Genomic DNA, 6519 nt, shown 5'->3' with positions numbered 1-6519 from the left:
TACCAATTAAATAAAGAGTTTTTTTTAAACTAATATTTAAGTTTAAGAGAGTAATTTGTAAGGAAATATTTATGTTATTTTTGTTATTTTTTGTGCGAGACCATTTTATTGCTAAGACTGCTGCTCACATGCCTAGGCCGTACATATGAATCAACGTCAATTTATCATACTCCACATCAGTGCNTAAATTTAAATCTGTGCATTGCTTAAGTAGTGTATGCATAATTGTTGTCTGTGTCACTTATTTCATTTTAAATAAAACTTGTAGAACCTAGGTTAACTTGACCTATAAATATATACCATAATACCAAAACCATTTTTCGAAATTACTTAATTTCATTGAGTTATTGAAATTATAATAAAAGTGTACTTAAGATTTAAAATGAAGTATTTTTAAACAAAAAGTGACAATAATAAACAATCTTCATATGATATAGGTTTTATAGAGTAGCACTAACTCTGCAAATTTCTTTAAGATACCAAAAAAGGGATAATTTCTCTCTCAAAAGTTGAGGGGGACTTTGTCCCACTCTTCTCCCTTGAAAGAATCTAGATTTACAGATATTGACATCATCAATAAAATGAATCATACATCCCTTGTTACGAATTAATTCTTTTTGGCGGCGTCAATTCGTCGCCAATCAAATTATTTTTTTTTGTCAGTTGTTCTCGATGCACTCATGCCTGAAGGAGCATTTCTTGAAAGCTCCTATTTCTTATATATTTTTGTTTTGTTTCAGTCTAATTATTATTTGTTTCATTGTTAAGTTTATTAATAAATATAGAAGCTCATATTAATTGTTTTCTTACTGACCAGGGCATCAAATGGTAGAGATACACGCATATACCGAAACTCGAAATAGATTTTCTATCATCCCTTACTATACTAATACATTCCCTAATTTTAATTATATATGAATTTTTTCAGTAATATTCTGACAGATTTAATCTCAGTCAATATTTATGAACTTTTCAATTCTTTATTTTACTATGGATATTTTATACTTAAATTCTTTTTATGGAGGTTTTAGAAAAAAAATATAGAAATGTATAAGAGACTAAAAGAAAAGAAGGCCACGGAATTAAAAATTTATGCAAAAATTATAAGTTCTTATTATTAAAGTATTCAACTTATTACCACTTCCACTTGTTAGAGAATCTAACACCTTTTTCTGTTCACTAAGATACTGAGTTCTCAACCCATAAATTTTATTTCTTATGGTCTCTATATCAGTTTCGAATAGGAAAGACAACTCTTCTAGATGCCTTTGGCGCAGATTTTTATCAGAATACTCCGGGAATTTGCTATTCCATAATTGGGGTCTTTCCCGGTATTCTTCTATTAATTTAAAAACTTGATCCTGAGTCCACTCCATTCTATAAATATCTAGGTACAAATAATGGCATTTTTATTAAAAAAGTAAGAATTAAGGGAGGAAATATGAATTTAAAATACAAATAAATACTTACGAAAAAGCACACACCAGATGAAAATTTTTTAAAACGATTGAACAGGACCCGTAGAAAGTAAAAAAAACGGCGAATGCGTAAAAATCAAATACCTCCCGCTATTCATGACGTTTTCCTATGACATCACAAAATTCTAAAAGATGATTGGCTGGGAGAAGAAAAAATTGAATGTCTTGTAGAACATGCGCTACTACATTCAAGAAGTGGATCCAAGATCTTGAACGAATCGTTTACACGGTACAACATCGATGAAAACAGATTTCCATCAATATCAATCAATCTTGAACGCTTCTTGAACGTAAAACTTGAATCGTGTAAACAGGCCAAAAGACTGCTGGTCACATGTCTAGGCCATACATATGAATCAACGTCAATTTATCATTCTCCACATCAGTGTTGCTCACTCCAATTTATCCGAACAATCGATAAAATATTTCAGTGTGTTATTGTAGACCGTTAATACTGGACTATTAGCATAATTTTTACCTATACTTAATTGGGTACTTGTACTTCAAGAGTTGGAACATCGCGGATACCAACACAGGTGACCTATGATGTCAGCACCAACTGATCATTTATAAGCAAAATGGCGTATTAAATTTGCGTAAAGTTTCTCCTTATAAGTTAGAATGTTAATTAACGTGAAGTTAATTAAGTTTAAGTTTGAAGTTTAGATGGTTGTTGCTGATTATATATTGTCAAGAGAATAAAAGGGGCAATTTATGCTGCTCTGCACCAATTAAATAGTTAGTTTTTTTTACTATTATTTAAATTCAACGTAATATTTTATCTTATTTATAACCGTCGTTGAACAGCCGACCCAATTTTTGGGTTTAAAACTACTAATGTTCAACTCTACGAGAACCTCCCACAGTTAGCCTGACGGTAAGAGGACTCTATCCCATGATCCGCCTACCACTAAGTATATTTCACGTCAGCACTGTGGTCGGTGAAAGCCGGATGCGGAAACTGTCCTGAAACCAAAATTGATACCTTCCATCAGGGATCTCTTCCCCAACAACGCACCATTTATTTTTCAGCTGAATTCAGCTTTTTCCACACAGCAAAAGCATGCAAAGCATGGTTTCAAAATAAAGGCATAGATATATTACCATGGCCAGGAAACAGCCCTGATCTCAATCCAATTGAAAATTTGTGGCGACGTTTGAAAATTCTTGTACGAAAAAAACGCCCATCCAATAAAAGACATTTTATTGAAGCTGTGATTGATTCTTGGCACCATGTGATTACGAAAGATGAACTCCAAACACTCGTTCACTCGATGAAAAGACGCTGTGAAGCTGTCTTAAAAAATAAGAGTTATCCTACTAAGTATTGATTGTGTAAGTATCATTTTAAAAAAATGCCCACACTTATGTAAATAGATACTTTTTAAAACTTACAGAAATAAAATGTTAATTCATATTCTGATTTTTCTTAATTGTGCATTATACAATTATTTAGTATACTTGATAGTATTATATATAATGTATCAATTAATGATAGTTTTTCAGCAAGTTAATTTTGTGATAAGTTAAAAATAATGACAAAAATTAGGAAATATTTCATTTTAATAAATTAAAAAAAAATCACCTGTTGATTAAGCATTATCACCACTCTAATCTTGGAATTCAGAAAGAATTCTTAAGAGACCTAAAAATTTTGTTAAATACTATGAAATGAGTAAGTTCCTTTCATGAATTTTAAATTAGTCCTCGTACTTCAGTTTTTTTTTTTGTTAAAAAAAATTTAATCTCGTTAAAATAGATAATTAATTCTTTCAGGCTTAATTCACTAAATGGCAGAAATAAAATTGGACGCTAATTCATAAAACTGTTAAAGTGAAAAAAAAATTATGGCGCTTTCTTTTATCGCAAGATTTTTTTTTTTGGGGAGGGGGGGATTCTTTTCTGTGCTTTATTTCTAGAGAAATTATATGAGGAGTGGGTTTGGTGTTTTTTTCGATGCTCTTTTTTTTCAGATTACCATTTTCTACAGTGTGGAATACCGTACAACTTTAAAGTGTACTTGAAATTATGGATGTATTTTCAGAGTACAGTCAACCCCGCTTAAAGGAATACCATCGACTCCAGACAAATCTATGCATTCGATTAAAAGGGGAGTGCAATAACCAATCCTAAATTTTACTTTTGAATGGTTTTTAATGCATAGTATAACGTTTTGATTAAATGAACTCGAGTTTTGTGGTCAATAAGCAATTACAATTAAAACTGTCTGTGTTAGTATCCTAAAATAAAAATGTCATTTGTTAAATATTAATAAATCAATATTAGTGAAAAGTATAATATAGCCTACTAAAATATTATTTGATCTTTCCCGAAAAAATCTATAACTGAAGACTGTTTATCGAAATTAGATTTTCCCTTTCACTTTCTACTAAGACTTTCATGATTTGCGTATTTCTTTCAAATACATTCAGAATTTTTTTTCCCCGTTTACTTACTTTTTTTCTAATCCTCAAAATTTGAGAAATTCCGAATTAATTCACTATTTAAGTTTGAGATTTTTCTGAAATTTACTGTTTCCCAGATTCATTGTCTGTTTTTTTCTTTTCTTTTTTGGATTAATTCAAATCATTCCTTTTCCCGTTCAATTTGCGACCAACTCAGAGTTATTCTCTGGATTAAGCAATGATTATTCTACGAAATATAGACACACTGTATAGTGCGTTAGGTTTTTGAAACTTTTTCTTGTGAAAGTTAATAGTGCACTAAGAGGAGTACAGGTACACAAGTCTTGACCATAAAAAAATGAAAAATAGCGAAATTTTTGAAGGAAAACTATAGTTCTTTTAGCGAAAAGCGTTTGTGATATACTTTTTTAATGTTTGAGAAAGTTCCTCATTCGATAGAATTCAGAAAAATATGCAATAACTATGATTTATTACGTAATTTTAATAATCTTTAGAAAGAGAAAAAAAATTCACCACAATAACAATTATTTCAAAATTATAATTATTTTTTAAGTAATTTTCGATTCTTAAAATGTTTGTCCATTTTTAAATTTATTTTTTGCGACATATTAGTGCACAGGAAATTCCGTAATGACCAGTCTTAATATACATTTTTAGAATACTTGCTAAAAATGAAATCAAAATTTAACACGGAGTTAGGATGGCAAACTAGTGTTTAATTAATGAAAAAAAAACACTGTTGTCGATAACTGACAAATCATTGTTGTGGAAAGCGGGACTAAAACCCTCCAAAACCTATTTAATTGCCGATTGAAAAGCGATTTTTTCTTAGAAACACCTATCGAACCTCTAGAGACACCTTTCTCTCTCATTATTCATTTTGACAAATTTTGTTTTCAATCTTAAATGTTATTTTGCCATTTCTAATAAGTATACTTTATCCTTTAGTTTTGGCAAAAGTTTTAAAAAATGTCTCAAAATTAACGCAAGATTTGAATTTGCCGCCATTTTTGCAGTAAATTATTGGAAACCCTGAAAAAAGAACAATTTGACTGCTGAGAGTTTAGGGTTAGTAAAAATGGAGCTTCATGCGATACAGCAACTTGTTTTCATTTTTGAACAATATTTCAAAAATGATGTAAGTTTGGCAGCCGCGACTTTCATTATTTTGAAATATTGTTCTCATGACAACATATCATAACAAAAGAGTGAGTGTGTAACATCAAAGCCGCGGAGGCCATTTTTGCTAACCTTAAACTCTCAGCAGTCAAATTGTTCTTTTTTCAGGGTTGCCAACAATTTTACTGCAAAAATGGCTGCAAATTCCAATCTGGCGTTAATTTTAGGACACCCTTTATAAAGAAGAATATNCATTCAAACATTCTGAAATGGCTTGATAGGATTGCATGTCACGACCAAGTCAGTAATGACTTAAAATGACCACGGGGATGAAAGAGTTTTATGTAATTAAAAATAATCACTGGTGACAACAGAATTTACAATGATTTGAAATACTCACGGGTGGAGATTACAATCTGAAAATTGAAAAGCTCACGGGTGGAGTGTGGGGTTAAAAGACTTAAAATCTGTTCAACTGATTTTAGGAAGCATAAGAGTAGATAAATAAAGTAGAAACACTTTCAAGTTTAATCAAGCAAAAACGAAATATTTGATACACATACTTGGCAAGACTTGACACGGGACGGAGAGTTATGAGTTGAAATAATCACAGGAGCCGGTATTTGACCAGATTTCTTGACGGACACGGTAAAAGAAATTCATTACCTGGTGGTATGGGGTGTGATTTTTCATAACAACAGATTTTAACGGGCTTTTCTATTCAGAATTTTCTTTAAAAATAATAAGTAAATAAATAAATTGTTTTTTTATTTTTTCCCCTTTTAGTTTAGGTAACAAATTTTAAAAGAAATAAAAGCATTGAATTATAAATGGAACCGATTACAGCCAAGAGGAAAATCTCCAAAAACGAGAGTCGTCAAAGGCCGCTGGATTGTGAATTAGTTTACCGGGTACCCAGTACCGGGTAGCACTAATTCATGTTGTCCGGCAGTGGACTGATCGTTAGGACACTGTTCCCAGCAGATCACCGAAGTCAAGCAAGCTGGCTGCGGTCAGGGTGCGGGTGGGTGATCACTTGGATTAGGGACCGAGGGTGTGCGGTATTGGTCTTCGTTAAACTGTTCTATCGTAAAGTGCTCGACTTCACGGGCAGGTCGTCGGGCTACCGAAGCGGGGGTGCCATCCCCTCAGCAGAGGATCAAAATTGTGATGGCATGTCTTCGGATCATCCTCAGGGATGCTTTCGAGACAGTCGCCAATAGCCCATTGTGCAGCTCTAGTGCGACGTAAATGAACTACAGCATTAACAACTAATTCATGTTAGACTTAATTATTATTGGAATTACATTTGCGGGCTTGAATGCTCAATTTAGGTTTATAAACCTTTGTCAAATAGAACAGATAGTAAGATGCCGACAAAGACAGCGCGAAGATACATTAAGGGTAACAGCGGCAATCGAACCTACTTCCCCCATGCATTGCACAGCGTTTAGCGGGTGATATCACTCGGCCGAAGAGTCTTCTTCGACTCAACC

The 6519-nt window shown here is 32.4% G+C and overlaps 1 long non-coding RNA gene across 1 annotated transcript; it reads right to left on the bottom strand.

The window, feature by feature from the left end:
- Window positions 1-1076: 1076 nt before the first annotated feature.
- LOC122272721 (uncharacterized) lies at window positions 1077-1791 on the bottom strand. Its single transcript, XR_006227244.2, has 2 exons — window positions 1471-1791; window positions 1077-1387 (listed from the first exon to the last, which is right to left on the bottom strand). It is a non-coding gene; the product is annotated as an uncharacterized lncRNA (long non-coding RNA).
- Window positions 1792-6519: the final 4728 nt, after the last annotated feature.

The sequence above is a fragment of the Parasteatoda tepidariorum genome, chromosome 2 (genome assembly GCF_043381705.1).
Source record: "Parasteatoda tepidariorum isolate YZ-2023 chromosome 2, CAS_Ptep_4.0, whole genome shotgun sequence".
Taxonomy (NCBI): domain Eukaryota; kingdom Metazoa; phylum Arthropoda; class Arachnida; order Araneae; family Theridiidae; genus Parasteatoda; species Parasteatoda tepidariorum.
Note: the sequence above shows the minus strand (reverse complement) of the source record. Positions and strands in the feature narration are given on the sequence as shown.